This window comes from Cuculus canorus, chromosome 4, assembly GCF_017976375.1.
Source record: "Cuculus canorus isolate bCucCan1 chromosome 4, bCucCan1.pri, whole genome shotgun sequence".
Lineage (NCBI taxonomy): Eukaryota > Metazoa > Chordata > Aves > Cuculiformes > Cuculidae > Cuculus > Cuculus canorus.
Genome location: NC_071404.1, coordinates 9,304,688 through 9,324,751, shown reverse-complemented (window position 1 = coordinate 9,324,751; position 20,064 = coordinate 9,304,688).

Genomic DNA, 20,064 nt, shown 5'->3' with positions numbered 1-20,064 from the left:
CTCTGTACATTAATGTAAAATACTGCACTTTGAAAAAAAAAACCACATTTTTTTCATCATTTATTTACTCCAAAACATATGCTTTGGCAAGGACGCCCTCTTTATTTGTGAGAAATTCAACTGAAGAAACAGAAGATAAATGAGTCTGTCTAATACTGCAGCACAGTTTAGAAATATGGTCTGGTCTACCCTCTGATGCAAGACTGCACCATTTTTAAACCTTGGCTAGAGATGTTATATTGTCAAATACGCAAAGGTCTTTAGAGTTCAGTCTGATTTTTTTTCCTCTTTTCTAGCAGCTATTTAGATTGGTGCTTGAACAAAATTTACTGCTTTATCCTCAAATTATATTTACATTTGAGCATAGAATTTCAGCAGGGGCATGGGAGGAGAATGTATTTTCTTCATTGCCAGCTGTCAATGGCTTTTCAAAATGCTTATTTCTCAGAAAAATCCCACAAAATTTCCATTGTGAACAAGCAACACTTATCTTAAACCACTTTGGAGTTGACATGACTGCACAGTAGGTCACTATGACCACATAAGGATATTTAGCCAGAAAGAATAAGGGGGAGGATTACGACTCCATCTTCATTACTCCTGACATCCGCGAAAGCTGTGACTGTATAATCTGTCCTTCCATGTATTTACATTCCTGAAAATGCAGGCAGTTTAAGATGTGTTTTAAGCAATTTGTTGGAATATGGTAAAAGGAAAGCCTTTTAATGGATCTACCATGGTAATTTCTATTTATTTTATCTTCTATTTTCTCTTTTTTTTTTTTCAGAATTGTGAATGTTGATGTCAAGACAGAAACAGGAATTTATCGGGACTGCCAATAGTTCAAAGATGAAAAGGCCTCAAGAGGCTTTTTGTTATCATAATTCCACTTAGCCTCCCTGTTGTAACTTTCATCACAGCTGAAGGGATGGTGCCAAAATCTGACTTCACTTCACAAAGTGCCAGGGTACGCCACTGGAGTTGCAACAGAAGAAAGAAAGTGGGAATTCAATGCAGGCTGTGGCCTGGGAGAAGGGGAAAAGGCTGAGGGAGAAAGAAAATGGTTTAGTGCTGCTTCCTAAACCTTCCCCAAAGTTGCTAGGCAGGTGGGAGAGATGAGGCCAGCCCTGCTCTTTCCAACAAGTACTTTTCAGTCCATTTTTCCTGCCAAGTGTGGAAAAAAGAAAAGTTCCCACAAAATGACTGCAAAGTCTGCCCTGTGTTTCCTGCAAGCTCCATCCCTCCCCTTCTGCTAAGCAGACAAGAAATTTCAGTCCAGCAGCAGCTGAGCAAGTAGAGTGCCGCTATTTCCCTGGGCATCTCAGAGCTGGGTAAATACAATTTTCCTCTGTTCCACTTTCAGCTGAGTGTCTTTCTTACTGATTATGTGTTTCTGTTTGGAGAACAAGCTTTTGAGGCCAGGGAAAACTTTTTGCTACATGCTTGACAAGTGTGTAGAGCAATGAGAAACTCCAAATCTGTATTTGCAAGTAACAGCAATAATGATGCTAATAATATTTGCATGACCAGTTTATAAGCCAACACTTCTGGACTGAGAAGAAAATTTTGTTGCCCTCAGTCTTGGGTACCAACAGTGGACCTCTCAGAAGGTCTGCTTTTTCAAGTATGGATGCTCACCGTTATCTCAAGGTCAGACTCTTCTTGCTCTCCACTTAGGTTTTGCTCAAGACGGAAAAATCTCAGATTATTAGTAATTTTTAAAAATCCTGCCTTATTGTGTTTCTTCCTCAGTCGTTCCCAGTTGTGCAATGGAAATAAGACTGCTTACTCCACTATAATTTCTCAAAGTACTTTCAGCAGCTCCAGCAAGGGCCATTTGTGAAAAAAAAAACCCAAACATTATTAATATTCTGGATAGTCAACATGTGCCAGCTGTTACCACATAAACTTCTGTCCATGGGCCCATTTGAGAGACCTTGGTAGGTCTCTCAAGTTAAAGGTAAGGTGGGTTCAGAGAGCAACGGTTATCGAATAACACATGGATGAAGACTCTTATTTGGTAAAAAGATAGCTCACTACAAGAAGATTCTGGTAGCCAGGAACAGATGTCCACACATGGAGTTACTCAGGAATAGTTATTCTGTGAATAACTGCTCCTTTGGGGCTATTCTGGAATAACTTCGTGTCTATAGCAGGGGAAGCCCCTGATTAATATATAGCACCACAGTGCAGAGCATCCTAAAAACAGCTATCTTGCAGCCATCCAGATAGCAGTGATCATTGCACTGAATTTCATTGAAAATAAAGCTATTCTTCTTTTCTATTCAAAAATCATAGGTAATTTTGCAAGATATTTTCTGCTTCTATTTCGGATTCTGTAAGAACAGAGAAAGAAAAATTGTTCAGCTCATCTGGTCTCTTTCTTCAAAGGTGGCCAGGAGCAGATGCAAAGAAAAGGTGCCTCAAACAGGCAAATATGACACTTCCTGCAGCACATGCCTGAAGATCCTGCCAGCCGTAACTCAGGGATTTCCTGATCCCTCAAAGACAATTCTTTTGCAACTTTGTGCTTAGGAGCTCTTCATTGAATTTTCCTTCACAGTTTTCTCTGAACACTTTTGAGAACATGTATAGGCTTGCCATAACACCCTGTGGTGGTGAGAACTTCAGTGTTTGTGCCATCACTTCATTTGGTGTCCTCTGATTTGTAGATGTTTGAGACTGGCTAAAAATGCCCACGCTTCTCCTCAAACCACTCAGGTATATCAGACCTTTCTTATTACCTTCACTGGAAATTGGATCACGCTCTATAAATGATCACAAATTGGAAATGGAATCAATTCTCCTCTGACCCGGACCTACTTGTAAACACCAGGAATGTTTTGCTGCACTTCAAAGCAGGCTCTTACCTGTTAGCAGTACATTTCCTGCTAACTAGTCACACGATTTGTCAAGGACCATAAATAATAGTAAGAGGTATTTGCTGTTCAAAATGGTTTCATATCCCATGCTTTACTCTTGCAAAAACACTAGTTGGTATCTCAGTACCTGATAGATTGAGCTTGTTTAAGGCAGCATCCAGAAACAGACAAACATCTTTTGTTTGGTGCTTATCTTCTTCACTCTTGCTCTCTCTATCCAGCCCACTCTCTGGCTTGAGATAAATTCACAGCTAATCATGAGAGATGTCAGATAAACTTACTGTGAATTGAAATCCTGCAAGGCTGAAAGGAGCACTGTTGTTCCTTTCTCAAGCAGGTATTGTATTTATACAGTCAAGCGAACAGGCGATGTGAAAAAGATAATTCTCTCAAAGCCTGGCCCATAAACTCCCCAGAGAAAGGTAAATTATATTTAATTTTTTTTTCACTTGATGTAGAGCCAGCAACGTGCCCCTGGTGCAAAGCAACTATTATAATCTGCTTCTTTGGCTTTGCAAATGTCTCAGGTTTTGGTCTGAAGAATCCAGGCATTCCCCATCCACGGGGATTGGCAGCACTGGCAGCTCTGCGACGTTTTCTTTATGGGCAGATCACAAAGTTTCCCAGCACCTGTTCATACGTGATTTATCTGAAATGGAAGGGAGTCCAACTTTAACACGGATGGAGCAACCCACTTCTGCATCACTCTGGGAATGAAATCTATTCCTGCTTTTTAGATAAGGATTAAATTTCTCCTAGGGACACAAACAGTTAAAGATGTTGCTAATGTTTGATTCATTGATGCCTCTCTAAACAGTCCCATTCCATTGAAGCTGATGAGTTTTGATATTGTCATTTTGTGTACAACAATGATCTCTAGTTAATTAGTAACGTGTGTGCTTTTCCCCTGCCTGTTTTCTCACTTTGAACAGTAAGGAATTCTTTAAATTGGAGACAGGATGAAAGACAGTCCTGCTTTCATGGGAACCTGTGAGTATTCCAGCAGTGATGTTGTGTTCATAATGAATGGTGACGGGGTGTTATTACACCTAAGCCCTCACTGTACCAGCCACTATACACAGAAACACAGCAAAGGGGCCATGGCGCAGATCTGCTCAGCCAGTGAGAAGATGTACATGGGGAAAAAACAGAAATGGCAGGAGAAAGGTAAAACTCAGAACAGATTTGCATTTCCCCGAGCTGGCATTTAATCCGGCGTTTTTGCTCTAAATTGTAGCACCGCGGTTTCCAGCTCCACTGCTTTTCATGTTGCCGCGTCATTTCTTTATGGCCTTGTCTGCCTCTCAACAGCCACTTATTTTGCAATGCCAAATCCCTGTAAGCCTTACTAAAGTCAATGCAGGTTCTTCCAGCACAGAATGATGCCAAGCCTCTACTCAGCCACAGACGTGGATTCAGACCCTTATTGATTTTAAACTGTCCTTATCTCAGTACTTCTTCAAGTGTTGGAAAAAGCTGCAGGCTGTTGTTCTCTGACGGTAGATGGAGATACAACCTGGCCAAATACCGTTCCCAGCCTGCATTACAAAGCTTCCCTGAGATCAAAGCAAACAGCAGGACTGAAAATATAAATATGGTCATATTAAGCAATGTGAGGAAAGACTGCTAAGGTCAAATCTAGACCTGCACAGAGCATGAAACCCTCCTTATTCATGGGCAGATGGATTTTCAAGCGGGTACACTGCTATCTACTGACTGCTGGTCCATGTCTTGCAACACGGCAGCAGCTGAAGCCACTCTGCAAGCAGAGGCTGCATGGGCCAAGCACAGCATCTTCCTTTGGAACCGTCTCATGATGTTTTGAAAGCAGCAGTTTCAACTTGTACCTGCTGCCTAGGTGCATCCTGGAGTTGCCATGCTACATAACTTTATTTAGGCTGCTGTCCCACAGCCAAGCAACAAAGCAGGGTGGAAATATGATATCTATTTTTGACCCTGCTGGAAAATCCCCTCTCACTGCACAGATTTGCTATCCCAGCAGACATGATGACATGAGGCTCCTGGGATAAAATACTTGGCTTGGGTACCAATATAGCCAGTTAGTAATTATTTGAAAATTATTATTAGCAGGCAGCCACCTCCAGAGGTGCAGAGCACCTGTCAGCATGCATGGAGGCTCTTGGTATCCCCAGAGGACATTCCTGGCTATAACCCCCCCGACTGATAGTAGACTGAGTCTGCCTCTATATTTGCAATGCCAACAAGTTTCCAGTCAAACAATACTCATTAAAGTCTTGCCTTTTCTCTTTTTGACCACGCTTAAGACATGGAGCTGATGCACAGAGAGACGCAGTTTATTTATTTATAAGTTTATTTATTTATAAGTTTATTATTTATAAGACGCAGTTTCATATGGCTAAATTTAAAAAGGCAGTAATTTTTTCAAGATGCTCACAGAGGGCTTCTGAGCAAATAGCCCCTAAAATTACAGGCCTATAAACCTCACTTTGACTCAAGTTACTTGACAATGTTCGCTGCAGAACTATTTGGGTATGGCTATTTAAACACAGCGAGCAGTTCATTATCATTTGTGTTTTCCTGCTAAGCTTTCACTCTTTTGTTAAACCCACTTCAGTCCTGGATTGAGACATTCACAAACCTGCCAGGTCACTCCTGCTTATCTTTCCCATGACACCCCGGTCTCCCAATGAGCCGAGGGCCATGTCACTGCATTTCCACATAAAGCAATTCTTCTGGCTGAGCGGAGGCATTTCCCCTGCGCCTCTTTTTGGGGCTGGTAGCCCGGTTTCAGTGCAGACAGTATGACAGATGCAGAGTGCTTTTCCCAAGCAGAAAAGAGATGAGGATCTGGGCAGAATGTTAAATGTACCATACGCCCAGCATAAAAACAGACCAAATATGCTTACGAGATTTATACTAACGCTTACTTTCTCCGGCTGGTCAGAGGTTCATGTGCTTATAATAGTTTCCCAAGGCACGTTGACTGTGACAGATTTTAAAGAAGAGACTCCTGAAGGAGTTCAAGGCATAAATTGAATTACAGTATGCTTGGCCTGCGGTTGCTAGGGAGATCCTAGAGCCACAAGAAAGTTCCTGGTGATTTTTCACTGTTGTTTGAAGGCTGTGAAATTAAGGTTTTGTGCGGCGCTCACTGAGACACGGCTGTGGTTGGCGTTCACCATTGACATCAAGCCGGATTGGCCTGGAGGGGGCAAATTTTTATGAAACAGATATGACAAAGCAGCATTTTCATCAAGTCATCGCACTCTTTTAAAAGGGCCACTTTCCTTTCATTCACACCGAGTGATGGACATTCCTATTTAAACACTTTCAACTGCAGTGGCCTGAACTTCAGCCCAGGAGCCCAGGCTTCCCTGAGCTTTGGGAAGAGTGCGGAGAGGGATCAGGGCTTCAGAGCTAATCCCTTTACCTCTGGCATGGGTAGAAGCAAATTCCCAGCGTTGAATCCACTGAGCTTTAAGAGAATTCAAGTCTAAGGCTGTATTTTGCAGCCAGACTAATTTCGGCTCATGGGTTTGGGCTTTTGCAGAATTCAGGAGGGTCGAATTTCAGCTCTTTGGGGTTACACAGACAGAGGGAGGATCTCAAAGTGGACAAGGATTTTTTCCAAGGGAGGCAGTGGCCAAGCAATGACAAATAGGTTTTTTTGAGAGAAGACCACCTGCAATCCCCTGAACACTTATTTGCTTGCACCCAGCCACATGTGACAATCACCTGGACTCAGGCAAGTTTTTCACGGGCTGTGCTGCCAACAGCATTATCAAATACCAGTTTCAGCAGGAGAAAACCTAGGCAGTGGCTAAATGTGGCCCAGGGCAAACTGACCTCCCATTTCCCTCTCCCAGGGACACACAGCTGAAATGGTCCCAAGTTGTCAGGAGTACTGGGCCACTATAGAATCGTAGAATCATAGAATCACCAAGTTGGAAAGGACCCACTGGATCCTCGAGTCCAACCATTCCTAACACTCCCTTAAGCCATGTCCCTAAGCACTTCATCCACCTGTTCCTTAAACACCTCCAGGGAAGATGACTCGACCCCCTCCCTGGGCAGCCTCTGCCAGTGCCCGATGACTCTTTCCGTGAAGAATTTTTTTTCTAATATCTAGCCTGGCGGAGCTTCAGGCCATTCCCCCCTGTCCTGTCCTCTGTCACTTGGGAGAAGAGGCCAGCTCCCTCCTCTCCACAACCTCCTTTCAGGTAGTTGTAGAGAGTAATAAGGTCTCCCTCTTCTCCAGGCTAAACAACCCCAACTCTCTCAGCTGCTCCTCGTAAGACTTGTTCTCCAGCCCTCTCACCAGCTTTGTTGCTCTTCTCTGGACACTCTCCAGAGCCTCAACATCCTTCTTGTGGTGAGGGGCCCAGAACTGAACACAGTACTCAAGGTGTGGTCTCACCAGTGCCGAGTATGTTTTCATTATCTCCTCCCAACATTGGAGCAATTGCTATTTCCATCCCAGGACCATGGAAATGTGTCTCCATGCAACAGAAAAGCCAGAATCTGAACAAATAAGCCAGATTAAGGAAATGGTGTACACTCTTACAGCTCCAGAGAACGGGGCTTATGTCCTAGCTCTGCCATGGGTTTGCTACATAAATTCAAATTGATAGAGGACTATATACACAGTGCTAAATAACACAGCTTTGTGGGACAAACTTATGCCTTAGACAACTGATCAGCACATGACTTCATGGTTAGTAGGCTCCCTGGCTCAGTGTGGACTACCTTCGTCCTGGGGAAACTTACGTCACTGGACCATGTTAGAAATGTGAGGGCACCAGGTTTGGTCTCCACTGCATGAGAGAGTCTTCCAAGCACATTTTATTTCCTCAAATAAAACCTTATGTTATACTCCAGGGCTTGGATCCCACTATCTCTGTATCACACTATAAACAACACTACTGTTATGGCCTCAGCTCAGCCCTCATATGTATTTGGATACCATGAGCTGAAAACAGACAGAAAGGATCTATATGGCATAAGACCACATGGTGTTTAGAGAAGAGCCAAGGCCAGAGCTGTATAGCCGGAGTTAGAGCAGCATGGAGGGAAACCTATCTATCCAGCTTGGCTTGCTTCAGGATTAGGGAAAATTATCCACACCTCTTTCTTTTTTTTTTTTGGCAATATGAGCATAGTCACATTCTGAAAACTTGGTGTCTAAAGCAGCTGGGAATACGGTACCTTCTGTTTGATGTCTGGCCACAGGAGTGTTTCAAATAGACCTGGTCTGAGTGTGTTTGGCACGTGTGTGCTCTGGAGGATACGTCCTGGTCATGTTGTGTGACAGTCTTAGATAGTAGAGATGTATTCTTCAACCACCATTTGCCTCTCAGAAGAAGAATGGGTTTAAAATACACCAGGATAGGAATTTTTTTTTTGGATTTATATTCTTGTAGCACATTTATCCATATCAAAAGACATGGATTTTTTTCAAGTAAGTCCTTCTTTCTACTTGTAATTTTTATATGTTTCCAGTTTTGTGTAGGGAATGGTTCATGGCAGCTTTTGAGGGAAATGAACAATGGATGGTCTTGTTTGCAAAGCAGATGCTGAAAGCAAGACAAGACTAAACAAAAAGTGAGAAACCTAAATCCCAGAGACACTGCCAGCAAGCCCAAGCTGTCTCCAATATCCTGTTCTTAATGGGATATGCTGAATTTTCTCAGCCCTATATGCAAAGTTGAATGTGGTCAAACCATGGATGACAGGATCCTCTTTTGTGACTCTTTCATAAGGTGAGAAAAAGATAAAAGTGGAATAAGAGAGCTGCAGAGCTGAGTCTTCTGCTCCTGCTGTCACTGGAGGGATGCTGTTTGGGAGGAGGAGTGGCTGTCCCATATATGTCAGACTTGCCCTTTCCCTTCTCTTCCCAGTCAGCTTTGTGTCTCCTCACAGTCCTGGGCTGCTCCTGGTGCCAAAAGGCCCTTTCTCAGATGTGGGACACTAGGAGGCTTTTTTCTTGGAGAGGAGTCATCTTAACTGGGAAAGAGTCCTACGCTTAGGGTAACATAACCCCCACTCAGAGCCATATGTAGAGCGATCTGGTTAAGGCAGTTTCCAGGACTAGGGGTCCACAAGCACCAGGCCAGTTATAATGCCAGATAACTTCATCCAGCTGTCTCTTGAGCTTAAGTAGCACCAGTCAGCATTGTAGGTAGCAGCTACAAATACTGGGAAGGGAGCTGGGATCAAAAAAAAATACCACGGTTGATGTAAAGGAGGAATAAGTTTAATAAATCCTAGCTGGAAAGTTTTTTTTGCTCTGATTTCTCCTAAATCCATATTTCTCCATCCTCTGGCCCCATTCCAAAGGGATTGATGCTGCCCCCTTAGTTAACAAGCCATTTGGCACGTTGCTTGGCATTTGAGGCCCAGCTGGACTTGTCTTCATTTTATAAAATTTTAGGAGAACTTTGCAAACACAAAAATTCTCCAAAAGTGAACCGCTCTATTTCTTGTGTTGGCCTATTGTGCACAAAAATGTCATCTCTGTTTGCTGAGAGGAGCAAAGTGAGTAAAATACAGACGGAGAGAGCTTGCTTTCACTCCAGCACGGTTTGCTCCGAAACATTATGCAATGCAGATTAATGTCTTAGCACAAGAGAGTTCAGATGAGGTCCTAAGATCATGCCTTCTCCAAAAAAAAAACAAAGGAGGAATCTTGTATGAGAGGGAGAAACCTAGTCCACATTTTTAGAAGTTGAACCTGCAGCAAAATTAAGGAGGTTTAGTGGAAAGAAAGGAAACAGAGATCTGTCTCAGGGTTAAACCCACACAATATTGGTGGCACACGGGGAAGCTGCCTGATGTCCTGGGGGAGGAATGAAGTCTGAGTTTCACAGAGGCTTTGGTTTCAAGCACCCACAGCCGTGTTTCTTGGGGCAAATCATTAGTAATGCCAACAATACTAAATAGACATGATAAAGTAGGCATTGTTCTTGACCAAAAGTCCAAACTCTTCTGCAGAGCTGAGCACTCAGAGCCTGCTGAGGATGGGGGCAAAAGTAGGTAAACCTCTCCTAATGCTGCTTTTAAAATAAAGCATCACGAGGGTCACCACAATAGTCCCTGTTTGTGCCTGTCAAGATCCTTTTTACACCAAGTTTTCCTATCAGGAAAGGTTAATGTTCCGAATTTCACTGGCAAATCCATAACCACCCTTTGGTTTTTCATCTTTCCATGTCCATATACTTGCCACTGGCTGCAACGTCTCTGTCAGCACCAAACTATGTCCTGCATTCCCTCTGACTTTGCTCCCAAGCCACATCCTCCCAGTGTCAGTTATAAGTTATCAGCTGTATATCTCAAAAGCAAGTGCACCTTACAACTGCGGGGGGTTAAAAAATTCCGGTGAAAGGATTTGTCATCTTTGGAGGTAAAGAATAGTCATAGAAAACATTCATTTCATTCTAAGTAGTTATCTTTTGCAAAGAAAATGTGCATCTATCCACACATATATGCATATATATATATATATATATGTACATATATACACACAAGTGTTTCCAAAGTTTTTAAACATGGGCAATGTTTTGTTTCTTTTTTGTTTCTAAACAATATCCCGGAAAGAGGCAGTAAACGTTTCTGGGAAAAGTATTCCCCAAATTAACAGCTCTGTTGATAAGAATTCCCAGCTACAGCAAATCCCTCACTTCCCATTAGAGGAAACTGAGGCAGGGAGAAAGTGAGCAAAGGGCCAACGGCAGGAGCTGCAGTGACCCAGCACACCTTGGCACCCCAAGCTCAGGCCATGCTCTCTGTCTCATATGACCTTGTCTGTGAGGGCCATGTGCTGATCTGGACTTGGTGACCTCCACTGGTTGCTCCACCAAGCTGCACGGTGACTGCTCTGATGTAAAATGCTCGCCACCTCACTGCTATAAACCTCGAACGATTCCCTGCTTTTGGCATCCCTGTTACACAGGTGGAGAGAGATCCCATCACGCGCTTCTGGGAATTGCTTGTGGCTGAGTTTCTCAGTGCTGCCACAATGTTCTCTCTCTTTCATTAATTTGTAATCTATCCCTCCCCCCACCCCATATTGTTCAGATGGGGAAACATCTGCAAATAAAGAAGGGATTTGCTCTTGTCTCCTAAACCCCCCATTTATTTTCTCTTTTGGTTGTTATCATTGTTGTTAAATAAGACAGATGCCAAGTATTTATATTTTCTGATCCAAAGCACGCTGGGGACAGTGGAATGACTTCCATTCATTCCTGCGCACTCTCGAAAACTGGTAATACCTACAAACTTCATCTCTCTACACACTTCTTCATTTACATAGTTTCTTTTTCCAGTTTACTGAGTTGGTCCATGCAAAAAACTGAACAATATGAAATGCACCAGGGTTTCTAGATTTTCCCTTTGGGTATATTTATCTAGAATTTAAAAGCCATTACTAAGTAATGCCTTCACTTTATTTTATGCATTAAAATAATGAAGTCTAATAAAATTGATTTCCAAAGCCATTCAGTTTAAATGTAATAAATCAAGCTGTAGAGAGATACAGTGTGTACATGTCTGTGTCTGCCAAATGCAACTAAAATTAGTAAGTTGATGTTTTACACTATTATAAAACGTGGATTTATATTTTTTAAATGCCAGATTGATTAATTGGTCTTCTGACCAAACATTTAGACTGCTACTGTGACAAAATGTTTTGTGGGTTGACTGGGCAATGGATTATTATAAAGACCTGAGTAATTAACTCTATTGGGAGTCTTATATCAGGCATTGGGGTTCAAAATAAGCCATGATGACTTGGTGTTAGAAATGAACCAAATGCCAGAGGGTGAATTCATACCTGGTGTAATCTGCTACACAGTCCACTGGAGTTACTGCAGGAAGGGGTTTGGTTTAACTTACGCCTTATGTTTTCACTTGCACAGTGCAAAGGTTAAGGCTGTCAGGCCAGGCTGTTTGAAAGCTTAACGATTAAGTATTATCACTGTTTGCAGAGTCATTCTTCAAATGTTTTCAACATAAAACAGTTTATTAAATGTCTGGCAGACTTCCACTGAGAAATGCCAAGATGTGATTTCTCCCTTTCCTCCTTTTATTTTGATATTTAACACCTCTGCAAGCGGGAAGAGAGAAAGAGAAGAAAAGCCCCCAAATAAATACAGATTGATACTCCGAAAGCAGCTATCCAGAACTCCAGGGAGGATTCAGGCCCCATCAGAGGTTCGTGCTGGGAAGGGCTGTGTGGACCAGGAGTCATCAGTTGGTGCCACCGCTGTGCAAAAAAAGACGCAGAGATTCCCACACAACACGTCCTCTCTCCGGGCTCTTTCTAGTAACCACCCGTAAGATCTCTTGTAGGGCACTGCTCCTTTGCATTACATTTCTTAGCATTTCCCTGGTTTATTTCAAACCTAAGGACAGCTCTGGCCTGTTTGATATACTTCGTGGTCTCAGAGGTCCATACTGGGACCGGTGTTGTTGAATATCTTTATCAATCATACTGACAGCGAGATTGAGTGCACCCTCAGCAAGTTCGCAGATGACACCAAGCTGAGTGGTGTAGTTGCCACACTGGAAGGACGGGATGTCATCCAGATGGACCAGGACAGGTTGGAGAAGTGGTGCTCTGAGAACCTCATAAGGTTCGACAAGGCCGAGTGCAAGGTCCGGCACATGGATCGGGGCAATCCTCATTTTCAGTACACAATGGGGGGTGACGTGCTCGAGAGCAGCCCTGCAGAGAAGGACTTGGGGGTGCTGGTCGATGAGAAGCTCGACATGAGCCGGCAATGTGTGCTCATAGCCCAGAGGGCCAACTGTATCCTGGGCTGCATCAAAAGAAGCGTGGCCAGCAGGGCAAGGGAGGTGATTCTGCCCCTCTGTTCCTCTCTTGTGATCGGAGGGCTGGAGCACCTCCCATATGAGGAGAGGCTGAAACAGATGGGCTTGTTCAGCCTGGAGAAGAGAAGGCTCAGAGGAGATCTTATAGTGATCTTCCAGTACCTGAAGGGGCTACAGGAAAGCTGGAGAGGGGCTATTGATAAAGGCTTGTGGGGATAGGACCAGGGGAAAGGGTATAAAGTGGAGAGGAGCAGATTTAGACTGGACATTAGAAGAATTTCTTCACCATGAGAGTGGTGAGACACTGGCACAGGTTGCCCAGGGAAGCTGTGGCTGCCCCATCCCTGGAGGTGTTCAGGGCCAGGTTGGATGGGGCCTTGGGCAGCCTGATTTAGTGGGATGACCCTGCCTATGGCAAAGGGGTTGGAACTAGATGATTTTTAAGGTCTCTTCCAACCCTAACAATTCTATGATACTATGATCCGTCATCTTGGGCTGAGGGCTCTGACAGAGCCAGCCTTGCCTCCACCGTGTGATGGGATGATTTAAACTTTTTAAAATTTGTGAAATAGAGACGCCTTTATATCCCTAAATAATTCGCAAAAGAAGGGGAGTCCAAATGGAAGATCACCATAATGGAGAAAAATGGAAAGAAATAAAAGATACCCCGGAGAAGGCTGAAATCTATTTTACAGATGTTGTTTCACTGTATTGGAGAAGCATTTCTCCTGACAAAGAAAATCAAGTATATCACAGAGACTTGAGAAGTTTGTAACTGCAATAGCGTAAGAAACCTGGGCCAAAACCCTAAGATAAAGCCTTGGAGACAACAGGGAGGAATAGAGAAAGTGGGAATTTTTTTATACATTCTGCGTACTGGAGAGCGGGAGAAACAGCTCAGTGTCTCCTCTATTTAGGAGAGGGCTGTTAGTGAGCAGTTCCCACCATGCTGAGACATCAGTGATGCTGGGGAGCCAAGGAAGGGCTAGCCAGCAAGCAGAGATAAGCAGCAAGCACAGCAGGCAGCAGATCTGGTACCCTCAACTGATGGTCGAACACCATAAAAAGAGAGTGTCATGAGACAGAGACTGGATTTCTGTATCTACAGCCCCACTGCTGTGTCCATGTCCTTCTCCTCTAGTGCTCAGTATGAACACCCTGACACAAAGATGAGAATAACTCTTCCTTTCAAAGAGAAAAGGCCTCTCCCTGCATAAGGAGTGCCTCTCCTCCCTCTTTTTGGCTATTTTCTGTTTCTTCATTTGTGTTGTCTTTGATTTCATGAAGCTGTAATATCCCAGGCTGATGCCTACCTTTCCAGAACATTGCTGACATCTGACATATCACTGCGAACTGGCACAAAATGATAATGAAATGATGGCTTTCTGCTAGTACAGATGTTTGCTACTGTTTTCCAGGAATTTGATTAGACTTTTAGCATTCAGACAGCATATGAACAAGCATCCTTCCTTTTTCAGTGTGGAGTATCAGATGACATTATGGTTTTCCAGTATATTGGTCGTCCAATGGCTTCATCAGGATCTTTCAGCAACCAGGGAAAAGCGAGAGCCACTGGGATTCAAATGGTTGGGTTTTTTTTTTTCCCCAAAAGATTATTTTAAGCTTCTAGACACAGGACAGAAGCAGTCAGGAACAGCACACATTTCTAGATGTGTTGTGTAGTTTCCTCTTCTCTACAGAGCACTGTGCAGCAGCTATAGCCATGCTTTGGAGTGAGTTTTCTTTAGAAGACTAATTCTGTAGATTAAGACCCAAATCACAAAACTTTACCCAACAGCTTCCTGCAGGAGATAGGAACAACTTTACAGTGGCCAGTAAACACACTTTTTCCAGGCTAACCTCCCTTATCTTTTCCTTCACCAAAATGGCAAGTGAAACACTGGATGCTACAGTGAGAAGAGGTCATTGCAATGGTTATTGAAAACAGAGAGAATTGTATCCATTTGGGTAACTTCATTGGGTCTGTCTGAGACAGATTAAAGAAAACAATGATTTCTCATTCAACAGCCTATGCTTATTTAAAAGAAAGATTCTTTTCTCAGAAGCATGCGGCATTATTGAACTATCATCTTCCACTGTGGGAATAATTTACTACGCAGCAAATATATGCTACTGCTAATTGTACTGAAAAAGAAGAAAGCATCTACTGCCTTCTATAGCTAACAAGTTAAAATAGATAAGGAAAATTAATTAACCTTGTAGCCACTCTTTCAGTTATGTCCTGAAAGCACAGATATCCTTGTTGGGTCTATAAAAGGAAAGATAAATTTAATTTAGAAGGATTATTTGATAATTCCACCAATGCCTGAGCAGGAAAGAATAATGAAATTAGGATATTTGATTACTTGTCTATCGAGCACCATGCCAGCTAAAATATTTTTACTACGTGTAGACCCTGGGGCCAAAATCTATTGACATACGTTGATGCAAGTCAGCAATAATTCTTAGATGAACATGGACTTTCTCCTAATTTACATGACTAAATAATAGCAGGCTCCTGGCATACCTGGATAGCTTTATCTGGTGGATTTGTATCTGCAACCACTGGAATCGTAAAGTTTCAGGGCAGTGTCCATGGCCCCCCTCTGCCCACAGGTGGGAGAAGACAGACCACACAGAGGGTCTGAACTCAAAGCCCTAAAAGCTGCTGGGATCTCTGTGGTGGGGGCATCTACAGGGATGATACCACTCACAACGCACTCTGGGTCACAGTCGGTAACATTGAGAACCAAGGAAAAAAATAGGTTTTGCCACTTAGGGAGAAGAGGAAGCACATAGCTGCTCCCTTTCTTTTGAGTGAGTCCCAGGGATGCACCTTAACTTGAGTAGGGAGATTTTTCATTAAAGCAACCCTTAAACTGCTGGAAAAAGGACGATACTGATTTCATCCTTCACCTCCTGTGTCTATGGGTTGACTCTTTGAGGGAAAGAAGATATCTAGGAAGGCTTATTTAAAAAAATAAGGGGAGGAGGTTCACTTCAACTCACAGAGCCAAAACGACATTAAAAATGTTGCCATTTGAAAAGGCACATCAGTGCCTAAATGCCAAGGAGCTATGCATAGGCTGCTTGTGAAAACCTGGATGTACACAGCTATCAGACTCTTATTATTTAAGCAGCATCCACTCATCCTTTAGAAAGTTTACACTCAGACAGACCAAGGCACATAAAAACTTCTTCAAGTATCTCCAACTTTGCTTTCAAAATATGCAAAAATACAATATGCAAATATGAAATAAGCATTCATATGTATACATACGCATTACTGCGAGTAGCAAACACAGATGTTTGACTTAGAATTTACAGGTTTATGTTATTATCTCATATCAAATGAGCCTAACTTAGAACTGGAACAGAGACTAATGCTCATCCCAAATATGACAGTTTACATTTGGAGTCAATCCTGTGAAACCAAGGGCTTTTCTCTTATTCACACCAATATAGATAAAATCAGATTCTAACCCACCTATAGTGTACAGCAGAAAAAAACGAGATGCAAATCTCAGCTCATTTCACTGTGGCATGGATGCAAATGCCACATCCTATGTTATATGAAGTAAAAGTACTCAGACATCATCCTACCTTATCAGACCTCCATACAAACCCTGGATTTATGAGCTGTACATTAAGTCCTGTGATTTATGTTGCTTTCTCTGCTCAGGTTTCCTGCCTTTCCCTAGGGATCATATCTGTGTCCGTAGGCACTTTCTAAGATTTCCGTGCACTACCTAAACAGAATTCCCTTTCATGAGGCCAAATACATCACATCAAGAAAGCAACTGTATTTCTTTCATAACCGTTTAAGCTCCATCAGCTATCTGAGGGTCAGTAGCCAGCTTCTGGAAAATAGTTAGCCTTGTGTGTACCAGAGTGATAAATTAATACAGCAATATTCTTTTTATTTAGAGCTGCTTATGTCACTGTCGCTGACCATAGGGCACCGTGACAGGCGTACAAGGCCCCTCTGTTTGTGTCACCATCCTTAATGCAAAGTAGGTAAATCCTAACGCACGCTCTTTTCCAGCAACATAACAGACTTTTTCTTTGATTTCACCCCTGAAGTGGCATTTTAATGTGCTCAAAATATATTCAGGGCAGGAGAAAAAAAATCAAGGAAATCCCAACTCCTAGTTTCTTCTGGTTTTAAGGCAATTGCGTGCTCTAAACGGGCCAAGGAATTAGCATCTGCAGGAGAACTACACCTCACTTGAGTTTCCTTGGACAGAATGTATATAGCTGGCAGAGAAAAACCTGCTAGTATACGTAAGCAGGATTTTATTAGTGTCTGTGCTTCGGCTCAGGCTTTGCAACAGGCATCAGCTTGCAACAAGGCATCTGAGAAGTCAGCATTTTAATGTCAATATCCAGGACTCTGCTGCTTTGAAATAGCATGTGTTATACACAATATTCATGCTGTATCCAATGATGGAGGAATCTCAGAAAATTAGATGTGCAGCAGAAAAAGGATAAAGATAAGGAAGGTTTTTCTGTCTCTGAGCACTGACACACCTTTTTGGTGGAAAAGGAGAAATATAAATATGTATGTTTTAAAAAATAATCATCCATCTGTGCACCATCTCAGTTTTCCAGTCTCTTACATTTATAGTTTGCCTTACAGGCTATTTGTGCCTTTTTCTTTACAAATACCCCAGCTTCTGAGGGCCGAAACCCTGACTAATGAAAATAACAATGATGATAAAAGTTAAGGATGTGCTCATTTTATTTGTAGATTGCATCCGTATTTCCACCATTTATTCATTCTGGGCTGCTTCCAGAATTGCACTCAGGGACTTAAAATGTAGCCTATGAAGCATTTAACCTCCTACAGTGAGAAGAACCAGTCCAAGATCAACCCTCTGAAAGGCTTTAGTCACTTTAAGAGCCGTTATTTTCCGATTAAAGTGTTCTTGGGCTGTTTATTCAAGGTGAAGGAGGGTCTGGACATTGTGTCTTTCTTTCTTCCTGATGTGAGTGCTCTAACTGATAGCAATAACAAAGCACTGAGCAGAGTTGAAAGGACTGGAGGTCTTTCGACAGAAAATAGGGATCCTGTCAACTGCACTGAGATACTTGATTTGCATGTGTGCCTGAAGAACAATTTCAGACTCCGAACCCTTATTTCATGTAAAGGCAGAACTGCAGCCCTCAGTTATGAGCTACTGCTGGATAAGAAAGAGATGTTTTTTACTTGCCATCATTTCAAATGTTCTCTCATCCATTCCTAGTAAATGTCTCAGCAGTAGAAATGTGGCAGTCAGTCAGTTTTCCATGTTTTATCATTTTCAGGTGTTATACCTCTAAATACCACAAATACCTACATCTCTCCTTTGGAAACAATGCTTACAGTGTTTTTTTTGTAAGGTGAGAAACACAGATAGCATCTCTTCTCAGGCATAGGCAAAGTGCTTACTCTTAGAGGCACAATAATTTAGATAATAATTTCCTGAAAGAAAGTGGGAGAGGAGCAGGTTTTATTTGCTGCACTTTTACTGGAGATAGAAAGTGAAGTAGGCAATAGAGTTTGCCTCCAGTACATGATTACCACCTGTGAAGGCAAAGAAAGCCTTTCTGTAAGTAGCTTATGCAAGTATGTATGAATAGTAATATGTTTATCACACAATGCCCAGATCTGGTAAGTTTAGTGTATCTTTTGCACTTTACAGCTGTGGCACATGCAAAGTCTTTGGGGTAGTGTATGAACCCTCTATGTCCAGAATGACATTTTTCTCCCCATTGCCCATAGAGAAAGTCTGGACATTTAGTCCAGGTATGGGTGCAGCATTGCACATGTGAGGGCTATTGAGATGAATCCTGCCCATCGTCCCTTCAAAATACTCAGTGTTCATCTGCTGCAGAAAGCAATGTGCAACTACCCTTCATCAGACACCCGGAGATAACACGTCTGTCACCTTTCAAATCAGTGCAGGATAAAACCTCTGGGCAAGCTCCTTCCCACTTTGCTGCCAGGAGAGTCCAGTCATTTGTGATAACTGAACCCATTTACACCAGTACAACCACTGCAAGGAGATAGTTTATAGGAGAAAAAGCTCTCCTGTGGTGGTAGAAATGTTTGCAGTAAACCAGAGACCTATGAAGGTGAGATCTAATTCTGCTGCAGATCTCCCAACCAGGTACAAGTCAGGCCTCCAGTGTGTTAACTGTAACAAATAAATAAGCTTTTCCTTCTCTGACAGACAGAAAGCCTTTGTTTGAGTCCAGCAAGAAGGACAAGGAATTCCCATAATTGTTTTCATGCTTCCTCCCACCATCGCCTACCTCTGTTTTCTTTTTAAGTCCATTTTTCAAAAAGTAATTTTGAAATGTTCTGGGAAATGCAGGGGGTGGTGGTGCTAATCTATCATCCTCTTCTGATAACATTTAATTAAAAAACACAGCTATTAGTCATCTGCTACCCTACCACCAGGGCTGACCTGAGAATATCTTAACACACTGGTGAAAGAAAAATTGAGAAGATTCTTTTTCATTTTATTTTATCATAGCAGCAGGGGAGCACAAGTATACAATTTTAGGGAGAGCAAGGACAGCTTCTTCTGTCAGTCTCTCAGGAGGTTGATGCAAGGGATTTTAACATGAGGACATTTTTCCTGCTGTTGTAGCCAATGTGGTTTTGTTTTTTCTTTTCATAAAAAAAAAAAAAGACAAGAAACAGCTACCCTGGAAGATGTTCTTGTGCGACCGAAGCTGCCATCCTGCCATAGGACCTCTGTAACTTGTCTTTGTAGCCTCTGCAGGTTAGACTTTTCCCCCAATGCAATGGGAAGTCAGGAAAAATCATGTTTAAATATAATAGAGGATATTTCCCAGACACCAGGCTTTGACTTGCCCATGGACTGATGGGATTCAGTCCCAGCTTTGCTCAGCTGCTCTTGAACATGACTCTTCATACACTTGCTGGCTGGACACAGACCCCAGTGCTGAAAACCCTAAAGCCACAGTACCAGGAAATGGGCAAAACGTGATTTTAATTTACATTCACTTGCCTTTTCTGTGTTTTAGCTAAAAGTTACCTTAGCTGAAAATTTCAGAATCGCATTTCAGAGGCTGATGGGAGACAACAGCACAGATGATGTTGAAACTTAAACTCGTGATGAGGATAAAGTCCGATCATGATATTTGGATCAGGATCCTGGTTTCAGTGTGGGAAGGAGATGCAGGTGTAGTCTCTTTCTTGGTCCAGTTTCCTGTTCAGATTTGAGAAACATTAACCTTAATGTGAAGTTGGATAGAACATCCTGGAGTGTCAAAAAAACACTTGAAATAAACAGTGAACTCGATGAAGAATGGAAGCCTCCATCACCAGATTGTAGAGGTGGAAATTGCCAAATTACTG